Here is a 13,173-nt window from a genome sequence, read left to right as displayed (position 1 = left end):
AGCTTCCCTGGTGGCTCAGTTAGTAGAGTCTGTCTGCAGTCCAGGAAACCCAGGTTCGATCCCTGGGTGAGGAAGATCCCCTGGAGAAGGAAATGGCAACCCACTCCAGTATTCTTGCCTGGAGAATTCCATGGACAGAGGAGCCTGGTGGACTACAGTCCATGGGGTCACAAAGAGTTGGACATGACTGAGTGACTAACACTTTCTTTCTTTCTGGCTTAAACATTCATTTTCATCTTGTGGAAAACCAGTGCTTGATCTTTTCCCAGCTTTTTCATTATCTATTCACTCTTAACCAAAATAATTATCTAAATGGAGCATTTTCTATAATTAGTATTCAGTGGGTGATACAAGTGGGGAGCAGTAATATACAAATTCTGAGAAGAGCTGCACACAAAGTGTACTGTTAGGTTACAACTGACAAAAAAAAAAAAAAAAAATTGCCCAGATAAGACAAACTCTGGTTGATGCTTTTTGTGCCAAATGAAAAATAGGATCATATATGACTGGCCAAGAATCATTTCTCCCCATGGATGGTGCTTATGTAAGAAAATGCATCAGACCCAAAATTGTTACTGAAAGGTATGTGTGGGGGTCTGGCTGCTTGCCGGTTAAAAGCCAATAAGCAGGGCAGGTTGGCGGGAAGGAAAGTTTGCTTTATTTCAGATGCCAGTAACTGGCACGGGTGGCGGGGAGAGTGGCAGACATCTGTCCAAAGGCGGACTCCCCTGCTGGCAAGCAAGGGGTGAGAGCATTTATAGACAGAGTAGGGGAGGGTGGTTACATGCAGAAACAGCATAGTCATCTCTGTCATCTTCAAATGATCATCAGTGGTCTGACTAGCATCATCTTGGTTCCAGAATGGTTCATTCTGCCTGCTCTGGGTCCATCCATGTCCCTCGGTACTAGGCCTCCTTTTTATTTATATATTTGCCTAGTTATCCACACTGGGGGAAAACTAATCAGATATCATGAACAGGCTGAGAGGTACATGAATAGGGAAATGCTTTACAGGCCATAAATTTTATCATTCATACCCAGTTGTCCTGCAAACATTGTACATATGCTTTAAGTGGTACACTTAAACCCAGCACTGTTACATATTATGAGCAGTTATACTTTACTGGACAATTTTTCCATCCTGAACATTGAGGTCAAAAATATGGTTAGAAACAAAACAGTTACTTTCCATTAGAAGTCTCTGTTATCAAATCAGATCAATATTCCAGGAGAACTTTTCTTAACAGAGAGAAAAACCAACTTTAGTCTTGCATCAGTTTCACAGAGTCTGACACGACTGAAGCAACTTAGCAGCAGCAGCAGCACTGTTAATAAAATTCATATACCTACTTAAATTTAGTCTAATCTTAATCCTGACAATGTACACAATTCTTTTTTTTTCAAAATTCCCTTTTCACAAACCTTTGTCACTTTCTAGATCCAAACAAATTTGTCCTGTATTTCTTCATCCAGAAACAAACAACTGTAGGACAAAATTATTATCATCATTTTTCCTCAACAAAAATATTTCCACTTTTTATACCTTCTCTTTGTCGACAATGTATATCCTACTTCCTTTACATACCAAAATGTTTCACTTATCATTTTTACATATCACAATTTCTAAGAAGGACTGATGTTGAAGCTGAAACTCCAATACTTTGGCCACCTGATGCAAAGAGCTGACTCATTGGAAAAGACCCTGATGCTGGGAAAGATTGAGGGCAGGAGGAGAAGGGGACAACAGAGGATAAGATGTTTGGATGGCATCACCAACTCAATGGACATAAGTTTGGGTAAACCCCAGGAGTTGGTGATGGACAGGGAGGCCTGGCATGCTGCAGTCCATGGGATCACAAAAAGTCAGACATGACCGAGCGACTGAACTGAACTGAACTGAACCCTTGAAAGTTTTAACAAAACCAAGAAACAAGTGACTGAAACGTTACACCATCTTTTTCGATTGGCAAACTTAAGAAGATACTTCATAACCTCAAAAACATACATTTTTTTTCATAGTGTAATTTTTCTTCAGCGTTTCATCATGTATGTTTAATAAACCCAAACATCTTTAGTTTCTGTCTTGGTCTTACAAGAATGCAAAAACAGGTAATCAATTTATGGATTATAGCCAGAATAGCCAAATTATACATTCAATTGTAAAGCCTTTTTTCCTTTGCATAGTTAAATCAAGGCTGAAGATCCAGGCAAAGTGAACTGTGTTTATATTTCAAGGACATGATGAACGTCAACCTCAAACTTTTTCCCAGGCATAATTTTGTTTTCTCAGGGTCTGAAAAAAGTGTTTTATTAAGTTAGCTTTCCCTAACTGCATATGCAAAAATAATCCATTTTTTTTTAATTTCAAGAGTTTCATTTTAACCAATCTTCCCTGTAGTCTGAAGAATACTATAGCTATACATTGTCCAAAAGAAAATCATCTTTCTTTTTTAGTCATAAATTCACAGTTAAGATTTTTCTTAATCAACTGAACCTGAATTTCCCATTTTACATAAGGCAATAAGAGTACCAATCATACAAATGGAATACATGCCCACACACCAAATGACAGATATGTCATAAACCCTCTCTTACTTGGGACCTGAGTGCATGCCAAGGGTGACTAGTACAGAGTCCCAGGCAAACATTTTCCTGATTCAAATGGTCCTCACTGGTAGTCAAATGTAAGAACCAATTGCAAATTACCCAAATGACACTCACTGGTCATAAATGGTCCTCAACAATAGTCAGATGTCAGAACCAATTGCAAAGAATGCCCCAAAGCACTTCATGCTCACAAACAGTCCTCAATGGCAGACAGACATCTGAACCACTTGGCAAAAATGCCCAAATAGCAGTCAGTGCTCATAAACAATCGTCAACATCAGACACATGTCAGAACCAACTGGCAAAGTGCCCAAAAAGCACTTCGTATGTCTCAAGCAGTTCTCAACGTCAGACACTCATCAGAATCAACAGGCAAGAATGTCCAAATAGCCCTAGCATTCACAAATGGGAAGGTTGTCCGTATGCACACCGGTGGACTTACCCTGTCTTGGAGCTCGTCAGCTCATCCCAAATGCAAGTTTCCTTTCCACCAAGAAAAGTGTAAGTTGACAGCCAGGGCCAGGCAGGGGAAAAACAGGGAGGTTCCTCAAAACAAATGGTTTCAGCAATTGCTAGGAACGTCCCCCAAATCTACCTGGGGTTAGCTAGCTTACAGTAGCAGGCTAATACATTATCATAGCCACAGCTCTTCCCTGGAAGACTCAGGAGAGCCAGGTGCCATGAACGCTCAGGAGTCAGCCATAGCCAGCCCCGCTCCGGGTGCCAAAATCTGTTACTGAAAGGTATGTGTGGGAGGTCCAGCTGCTCACCTCTCAAAAGTCAATAAGCAGGCCAGGTTTGTGGAAAGGAAAGTTTGCTTTATTTCAGATGCCGGCAACTGGGTGGGAGGGTGGCAGATATCTGTCCAAAGGCCAACTCCCCCCACCATCCTGACAAGCAGCAGATAAGAGTATTTATGGACAGAGTTGGGGGGCGGGTGGTGTTAGATGCAGAAACAACATAGTCATCTCTAACAGTCATCTTCAACTGGTCATCAGTGGTCTGACTAGCATCATCTTGGTTGTTTTAGGTAAAGTTAATCTTCAATTCTGGGGAGCACTTGTTCCCATTTCTTTGCAGTCAGTTCTCAGAATTATGGCAGCTCAAGTCCTGGGTACAGTCTGGTCATCATGTAGTTAACTTCTCCACCTGGGGTTTTGGTATCTATAAGACAGCTCACAGGACATGGCTCAGAATATTATCTACAGCCCTTGAGAAAGAACTAAAGGTCCTTGTATGCTTAATGACTACATTATTATTATTTATTCTCCTTAGACTGTTTTCCTTTGTTTCAGCATTTCTCACTTCTCTGATTAAATTTATTCTTTGACTCAGGCAGAAGACACAGTACGGGGACAAGGATCATAAGAATCCTGCTCCATTTCAAAATCAGGGTGAAGCTTTCACTAGTCGGGGAAGGTGACTGGAGAAAGATGAGAATAAAGAAGATCTATGACCAATAAAAAGAATAAGAACTTAATCACAGTCATATCAGCCCCCAACCAGGGATTTCAGAAAGCCTTAATCATGTCCTGTGGTGTTAAGACAACAACCCTACATTTTCCTGACAACAGATGTTGGTGCTTGTATTTTGGTCTTTGCCTCCAAGCACTGGCCTCCTCATAAAGTCAGACAGCTTTAAAAATGTATGTGTGTATGTATTTGTTTTATAAATAGAAATATATTTGAGGTTATATGAAAGGAGCAAAGTATTTATCTCATCACCCAGTTAAGGACTGTAAAAATATTCATGCCCTATAATGTCCTTTACAACAGTAAAGTAAGTGGGAGTGTTGCTTTGAATTTATGAAGAATAACATATATAATTAATGACTTTCCCCTTCTGTCTGCATTGTACTGCTCAGTTTTTTTCAGACTTTGTGAAAAGGCTATATATAGGGAAAAATAATGTGTATACGTAATAATAAAGAAATACCGGTGCTCCGTGACAGAGGGGTGGGAAGTGGGAGGGAAGTTCAAGAGGGAGGGGACATACATATACCTATGGCTGATTCATGTTGATGGATGGCAGAAACCAACAGTGTTCTGTAAAGCAATTATCCTCCAATTAAAAATAAAATATATTTTCTAATGAAAGAAATAATGTGGACTATCAATGAGATGAAAAATGACCCATTTGGATACACTTATTAATAGTTTGAAGATAGTTCCAGATATTCTCTCTACATTCACCTTTAATATTTAGTGCATAACTGGCATAAGAAGATCTTCAAAATTAGGTAACTCAGATATATCCTCAGATCAGATCAGATCAGTCGCTCAGTTGTGTCCGACTCTTTGCGACCCCATGAACCGCAGCACGCCAGGCCTCCCTGTCCAACACCAACTCCCGGAGTTCACTGAGACTCACATCCATCGAGTCAGTGATGCCATCCAGCCATCTCATCCTCTGATGTATCCTAGTTGAACACAAAAAAGTGAGAAAAAACTAATTTTGCTAAATATATAATAGAGGGTAGAAGACTGTTGGAACTGTAGAAATCTTTTTCAAAATTGATTCTGAAAAAAAAAAAAAAATCTGACTCTGAAACTAGTGGCAATGGTTGTTCAACAATGTGATAGGATTAAATGCCTCCGAATCGTACACATTAACATGACTGAAATGGAAAATTTTGCTATATGGATTTTACCATAATCAGATCAGATCAGATCAGTCGCTCAGTCGTGTCCGACTCTTCTCAACCCCATGAATCGCAGCACGCCAGGCCTCCCTGTCCATCACCAACTCCCAGAGTTCACTGAGACTCACGTCCATCAAGTCAGTGATGCCATCCAGCCATCTCATCCTCTGTCGTCCCCTTCTCCTCCTGCCCCCAATCCCTTCCAGCATCAGAGTCTTTTCCAATGAGTCAACTCTTGGCATGAGGTGGCCAAAGTACTGGAGTTTCAGCTTTAGCATCATTCCTTCCAAAGAAATCCCAGGGCTGATCTCCTTCAGAATGGACTGGTTGGATCTCCTTGCAGTCCAAGGGACTTTCAAGAGTCTTTTCCAACACCACAGTTCAAAAGCATCAATTCTTCGGCACTCAGCCTTCTTCACAGTCCATCTCTCACATCCATACATGACCATAGGAAAAACCATAGCCTTGACTAGATGAACCTTTGTTGGCAAACTAATGTCTCTGCTTTTGAATATGCTATCTAGGTCGGTCATAACTTTCCTTCCAAGGAGTAAGCGTCTTTTAATTTCATGGCTGCAGTCACCATCTGTAGTGATTTTGGAGCCCAGAAAAATAAAGTCTGGCACCGTTTCCACTGTTTCCCCATCTATTTCCCATGAAGTGGTGGGACCGGATGCCATGCTTTTCGTTTTCTGAATGTTGAGCTTTAAGCCAAAATGACCTTTCTGGACTTCCCTGGTGGCCAGTGGTTAAGAATCCACCTGCCGATGTAAGGGACTCTAGTTTGATACCTGATCCAGGAAAATCCCACATGCCAAGGGTCAACTAACCCTATGCATCATAATACTGAACCCTGCGTGCCCTAGAGCCTGTGCTCTGCAGTAAGAAGCCACTGCAATGAGAAGCCTGCATGCCACAACTAGAGAGTAGACCCCACCTGCCACAACTAGAGAAAGCCTGCATGGCAACAAAGACCCAGCACAACCAAAGATAAATAAATATATTTTTTTTAAGGATGACCTTTAAAAAAACAACAACCCATAATTCATCTAAATAGGCCTGGAAATCTACTCTGCTAGGAAGCTAAGATCTGAGACTTGAAGGAGAAAAGAACAAACCTGGATTGAATTTTCTGGGATTGCCCATCATTGTTTTTGTTGACAACCTGCGAAATGTTTACAAACTTCAAGGCAAACCCGAGTTCAGTAAGTACAATCAGGAAAGATGTGACATGCACTTGGGCCCAGGCAGATGGTACCCAGGTGTCTCTGGATGTTGAATTGGCCCAGTTCCCTACTGAGCCCGTAGCAGAGAGGAGCTGGTTTGAGAGCTACTGATCCTAAGAGTGTGCAGCAGAGTCAGCTGGCCATAAACGGGGCCAGCACAAGTGGCCTTTCATGCCAGAGCCCTGCTGGCCGCCAAGAGGACAATCCCTCCATTCATTTCTTCTCTTTGGACACTTGTAGTCTTGGGGCCTTTTGGATGTTTGTTGTTGCAGATGACAGAAAATAGGGGTGGATCAGTGTTATAATAGGATTTTCTTTCTTTTAAAAAAATTTTTTTTCTTTTTAAAATACATTTATTTTTTATTGAAGGATAATTGCTTTACAGAATTTTGCTGTTTCCTGTCATGAATCATGAATCAATATGAATCAGCCACGGGTATACATATATCCCCTCCCTTTTGAACCTCTCTCCCATCTCCCTCCCCATCCCAACCCTATATGTTGATACAGAGCCCCTGTTTGAGTTTCCTGAGCCATACAGAAAAATTCCTGTTGGCTATCTATTTTACATATGGTAATGTACGTTTCCATGTTACTCTTTCCATATATCTCACCCTTTCCTCCCCTCTCCCCGTGTCCATAAGTCTATTCTCTATGTCTGTTTCTCCACTGTTGTCCTGTAAGTAACACATGAAAAGATGGTCAACATCGCTCATTATTAGAGAAATGCAAATCAAAACTACCATGAGATATCACATCACACTGGTCAGAATGGCCCTCATCAAAATATCTACAAACAATAAATGCTGGAGAGGGTGTGGAGAAAAGGGAACGCTCTTGCACTGTTGGTGGGAATGTAAAGTGATACAGCCACTATGGAAGACGGTATGGAGATTCCTTAAAAAACTAGGAATAAAACTACCATATGACCCAGAAATACCACTCCTAGGCATATACCCTGAGGAAACCAAATTGAAAGAGAAATATGTATCCTATTGTTCATTGCAGCACTATTTACAATAGTTAGAACATGAAAGCAACCTAGATGTCCACCATCAGATGAATGGATAAGGAAGTTGTGGTACATATGCACAATGGAATATTACTCAGCCAAAAAAGGAACACATTTGAGTCAGTTCTAAAGAGGTGGATGAACCTAGAACTTTTATGCGGAGTGAAGTGAGTCAGAAAGAGAAAGATCTATATCATATTCTAACGCATAAATATGGAATCTAGAAAAATGGTACTGAAGAATTTATTTACAGGGCAACAATGGAAAATTTTACTTATTTATTTATTTATTTGTTTGTGCCAGGTCTTAGTTGTGGCACTCAGGATCCTCCATCTTCATTGCACCGTGTAGGATCTAGTTCCCTGACCAGGGATCAGACCTTGGTGCCCTACATTGGAAATACAGAGTCTTAACCACTGGGCCACCAGGGAAGTCCAAGTAGGATTTTCTTTAGACTAGGAAAATCCCTGATTAGAAATAAAACAATAGAAAATGGGGAAGGTGAACAATACCAGGCAGCATAGCTCCTGAGAAAATGATTTTATCCAGACTTTATCCTAAAATATAAGGTGGCCCAGCACAACTCTAGGCCAGGTCATGGATTATTAAAGTGTCATACATCAGATGGCCAACAGGGACATGATGAGATGCTTATCATTGCTAATTATTGGAGAAATGCATATCAAAATTACAATGAGGTATCACCTCACCAGGTCTGAATGGTCATCATCAAAAAGTCTACAAATAAAAAATGCTGGAGAAGATGTGTAAATTGGTGCAGCCACTATGGAGAACAGAATGGGTTCCTTAAAAAACTAAAAAATAGAACTACCATATGATCCAGCAATCTTACTTCTGGGCAAACCATAATTTGAGAATGTATATATACCCCAATGTTCACTGCAGCATTGTTTAGAATAGCCAGGACATGGAAGCAACCTAAATGTCCATTGACAGATGACTTGATAAAGATGTGGTACATATATGCAATGGAATATTACTTGACCATAAAAAAATAATGCTATTTGCAGCAACATGGATGAACCTAGAGATGATCATACTAAGTGAAGTAAGACAGACAGAGAAAGACAAATATCATATGATATCGCTTATATGTGGAATCTTAAAAAAAAAAAGAGTATAAATGAACTTATCTACAAAATAGAAAGGCCCACAGACATAGAAAATAAACTTATGGTTACCAACAGGGAAAGGGTGGGAGAGCGGTAAATCAGAAATTTGGGATTAACAGACAGACCTTACTACATATAAAAAAGATAACCAACAAGGACCTACTGTACAGCACAGGAAACTATACTCAATATTTTCTGATAACTTATATGGGAAAAGAATCTGAAAAAGAATAGATATAGCTATATGTATAACTGAATCACTGTGCTTGTTATACACCTGAAACTAACACAACATTGTAAATCAACTACAATAAAATAAAATTTTAAAAAAGATGTATCCAGATGAAAATAAATAAATATATTTTTTAACAAAAGAAATGAAAAAAGAAAATTAAGTTTTTTTTCTGGAGGGCCCAGCAAACTTCTCAGCTTGCTCACTGATCTGATTTGGGTCTCATGCCAATTTCTGAACTGATTTAGGGCCATGAATATGGGTCATTCTCTGACCAACCACCTCCCAGGTCTGGAGGTGAAATTTACCTTCACTAAGGCACATGAGGGGTCCCATGGGTGGGGTTGGGGAAAAGAACCACACAAAATTGGAGCTCTGTTAGCAAGGAGGAAGCAGTGAGTGAGTGCTGTGTAAGCACAGAAAATGCAGAAGGAGGAAGGTGCAGGATGGTATATACAGAAGGCTGACAGTTTTTGTTAAAAAAGAGAGAGCTGGAGAGATAGATAAATATATATATATATTCATGTACTCATAAAATAATTTAGATGGGAAACACCCAGGTGTCAGGTGAACTGTTCACTCTACACTTATTTATACCGTAAAAGAAATTTTATTTTGGCCACATAGCTTGTGCATCTTAGTTCCCTGACCAGGAATCAAGCTTACCCCCTGCATTGAAAGTGTGGAGTCCCTATACCTTTAAAATTTTGAACCATATTAGTGATTTGAAAAAAAAAAAAAAAGAAATTAAAAAAAGTGGACCTTCAGAAGCATGAGAGTGTGAAGGGGCTTGGGGACTCCAGATTTGAACACTTTCAAGGGCTTTGCTGCAGATTAAATGAATGCTGTGCTTACATATTCACCCAGGGTCCCAGAGGGTGATTGTTGGGTCAGATAATCACACACATACACACACACCAAACATAAACTATCAGAAGCAGTGCAGTCTGCATTCATCCTTAGGAAGGATGTCTCTACAGTCACTGCCTCCAATGGGAGGGTCATTTTAGTGACTGTGTGGGGGAGCGGCAGGCCCTTTCTTCTGTTACCAACCTCTGAAGCAGTGGTCCTCAACCAGGGGTGATTTCACAGCCCTCACAGAGGGACCTCTGGCAATATCCACAGGCATTTTTGGTTGTCAGGACTTGGGGGTGGGTGCTACAGGTATTTAGTGGTTATTATAAGGGTACTGCTAAACAAGCTGGAGAAGGCAATGGCACCCCACTCCAGCACTCTTGCCTGGAAAATCCCATGGACGGAGGACCATGGTAGGCTGCAGTCCATGGGGTCACTAGAGTCGGACATGACTGAGCGACTTCACTTTCACTTTTCACTTTCATGCATTGGAAAAGGAAATGGCAACCCACTCCAGTGTTCTTGCCTGGAGAATCCCAGGGACGGGGGAGCCTGGTGAGCTGCCGTCCATGGGGTTGCACAGAGTCGGACACAACTGAAGCAACTTAGCAGCAGCAGCAAACAAGCTAAAATGGGGGCTTCCCTGGTGGTCCAGTGGCTAAGATTCCATGCTCCCAATCCAAGGGCCCAGGTTCACTTCCTGGTTGAGGAACCAGATCCCACGTGCCACAATCACAGATCCCAAGTGTCCCAACTAAGACCTGGCACAGCCAAATAAATAAGTAAGGCATGTTAAAATGGACAGGACAGGCAGCCACCCCCCTCCCCAATAAAAAACAATCCCTTCCAAAAGGTCAACAGTGCCACTGTTGAGAAACCCAGCTCTAAGGAAGGAAGTATAAGCCGAGCTTTCCATGGCCACCATGTAAGAAGATACCTGTCTTAGTAATTGCCACTTGTCTTACTCCCAGATGAGAGTTCTTACTAGAATCCTGCCATGAAAAGGAAGTGATGTGGGAAGCTGTGATATCCAGGCTTTAATGGAGTGCATACACAACCCTCCCTGTCAGAGTTGGTTTGCTCCGTCCAAGAATGGGATATGGTGCCCATGGAGCTGCCGTGCTGCACTTGTCTTCAGCAGCTCACAGCTGAGAAGCAGTCGGACGTTCTCTTTACAGGAATGTTGTGATGACCGCCTCCCATGTGCTGCTGCTGCTGCTGCTAAGTCACTTCAGTCATGTCCGACTCTGTGTGACCCCATAGACCGCAGCCCACCAGACTTCCCCGCCCCTGGGATTCTCCAGGCAAGAACACTGGAGTGGGTTGCCATTTCCTTCTCCAATGCATGAAGGTGAAAAGTGAAAGTGAAGTCGCTCAGTCGTGCCCGACTCTTAGCGACCCCATGGACTGCAGCCCACCAGGCTCCTCCATCCATGGGATTTTCCAGGCAAGAGTACTGGAGTGGGGTCCCATTGTCTTCTCTGTCCCATGTGCTGAGCCTTCTTCTAATCTGTACAAATGAAACGGAGCAGGACCCTACGGTCCATCCCCCCATGTCCTCTGCCTGCCTTTTATCTGTGGAAAACTTTAGTCAAAGAGTAAGTTTAATCAGAGAAATGAGAACATGAAGAAACAAAGGAAAACAATCAAAGGAGACCAAATAATAATAAGGTAGGCATTAAGCACAGGCAAGGACCTTTTATTTCTCCTCAAGGGCTATAGATAATATTCTGAGCCATATCCTGTGAGCTGTCTTGTAATACTGAAAGCCCCACCAGGTGGATAAGTGAACTACATGATGACCAGACTGTAGCCATGACATAAGCTGTCACAATAGCGAGAACTGGCCTCAAAGAAATGGAAACAAACTGACCTTGGAACTGAAGATAACTGTACCTGAAACAACCAAGATGATGCTGGTCAGACCAATGATGACCAACCTCAAGACGACTGTCAGAGCTGCCTGTACTGTTTCTGCACCGAGCCCCCTCCGTCAGCCTATACAAGCTCTTGCCCCCTGATTGTCAGTGAGGGAGTCAGCCTTTGGACAGATGTCTGCCTTTCCTCACCTCAGTTGCCAGTATCTAAATAAAGTAAACTTTCTTTTCCACCAACCTGGGCTGTTTATTGGCTTTTGAGTGGCGAGGGCCCAGACCCCACACAACTTTCAGAAACGGAAATACACCTAATCTTCGTCAACTCCACCTCACAGATGAGGCCCAGGTAGGCTAAGGTCACTTGTCACAGTCAGACAGCTGGAGACTTGCTGAGGTGACCTCTGACCCCTGGCAGGCTGGTTTCAGAGCCTGACCGATCACATAACACACCCCTGTCCTGCTCCTGCACACCCAAACCATCCTGCCCCTCTGCATACTCTTGGGAGAAGGAAAACTCTCCTCCATGAAGGTCATTCTGACATACTTTCCAATGAATAATACACAGGAGTGACTCTTTTCCCTCATCCTCACCAACAAACAGCGGGTATAATGAAGTTTTAAAGCCTTGTCATCAACCCTTATTATTTCTGTTTTTCACCTCCCACCTTAAAATGAAATTAAGAATCTTTCCGTGAATTTACATTTGTGTTTTGTGTTTCCTTTTCTATGAGAAATTTGCCTGTTTTTCTATTGGGATGTTTATTCTTTTCTTGCAGATTTAAAACACTTTGTTTATTAGGAACATGTAACAGAGGGAACATGTAACAGTTGACCATCCTGTATCATCAGTTTTTTGCCCAAATTTATCTTTTATAGCTTTTACTGTATTTTTCTCTTCCTGTGCAAAGGAGCTTCATTTTTTCTGTCCTTGGATGTATCGGTCTTTTCCTACTTGGCTTCTTGGGTCTGATGTCACCCTTGGAAACTTCTTACCTATAATATATTGGGTTAGCCATGTCAACTTAAAGAAGATACACGATGTGAGAGTTGTGAGTTAAAAGCTTTATTTGGGGCAAAATGAGGACTGCAGCCTGGGGGACAGCACCGCAGATACCTCTGAGAAACTGCTCCACAGAGGCAGCGGGGAAGCTCAGTATATATGATTTTGGTGAAGGGGGGGGGTTCAATGCAATCAAGCGTTTATTTTACAAAAGGTTTTCTGTTAGTCTCAAGGAGCTGATATCACCATAAGGGATTTAGTGCTTTTTTAGATACGAAGAGATGCAAGGATTGGGGTCATGCAGTCAGTTTCTGAAAATTAAAGACTTGTTCCACCAGTTTCCCTAGAGCACAGAGTGCCTCACTCCATCCTGAACTCTCTGGGGTGTTGAAGGTCAACAGTTGCAACAGCACAGGGTTCAATCTCTGCAGAGGCAGACGGCAATGCCCTTGGCAAGTGCCAATTTGCAATTGACAGCCAAAAGTTCCTTTGGCTTTTTTTCCATAAGATGTTATGGGAAAACATGAACAAACTTTTTAGCCAAAACAAAATTATTCGAAATACTTACCCCTGTTTCCTTTTTACAGAT

This window comes from Bubalus bubalis, chromosome 20, assembly GCF_019923935.1.
Source record: "Bubalus bubalis isolate 160015118507 breed Murrah chromosome 20, NDDB_SH_1, whole genome shotgun sequence".
Classification (NCBI taxonomy): domain Eukaryota; kingdom Metazoa; phylum Chordata; class Mammalia; order Artiodactyla; family Bovidae; genus Bubalus; species Bubalus bubalis.
Note: the sequence above shows the minus strand (reverse complement) of the source record.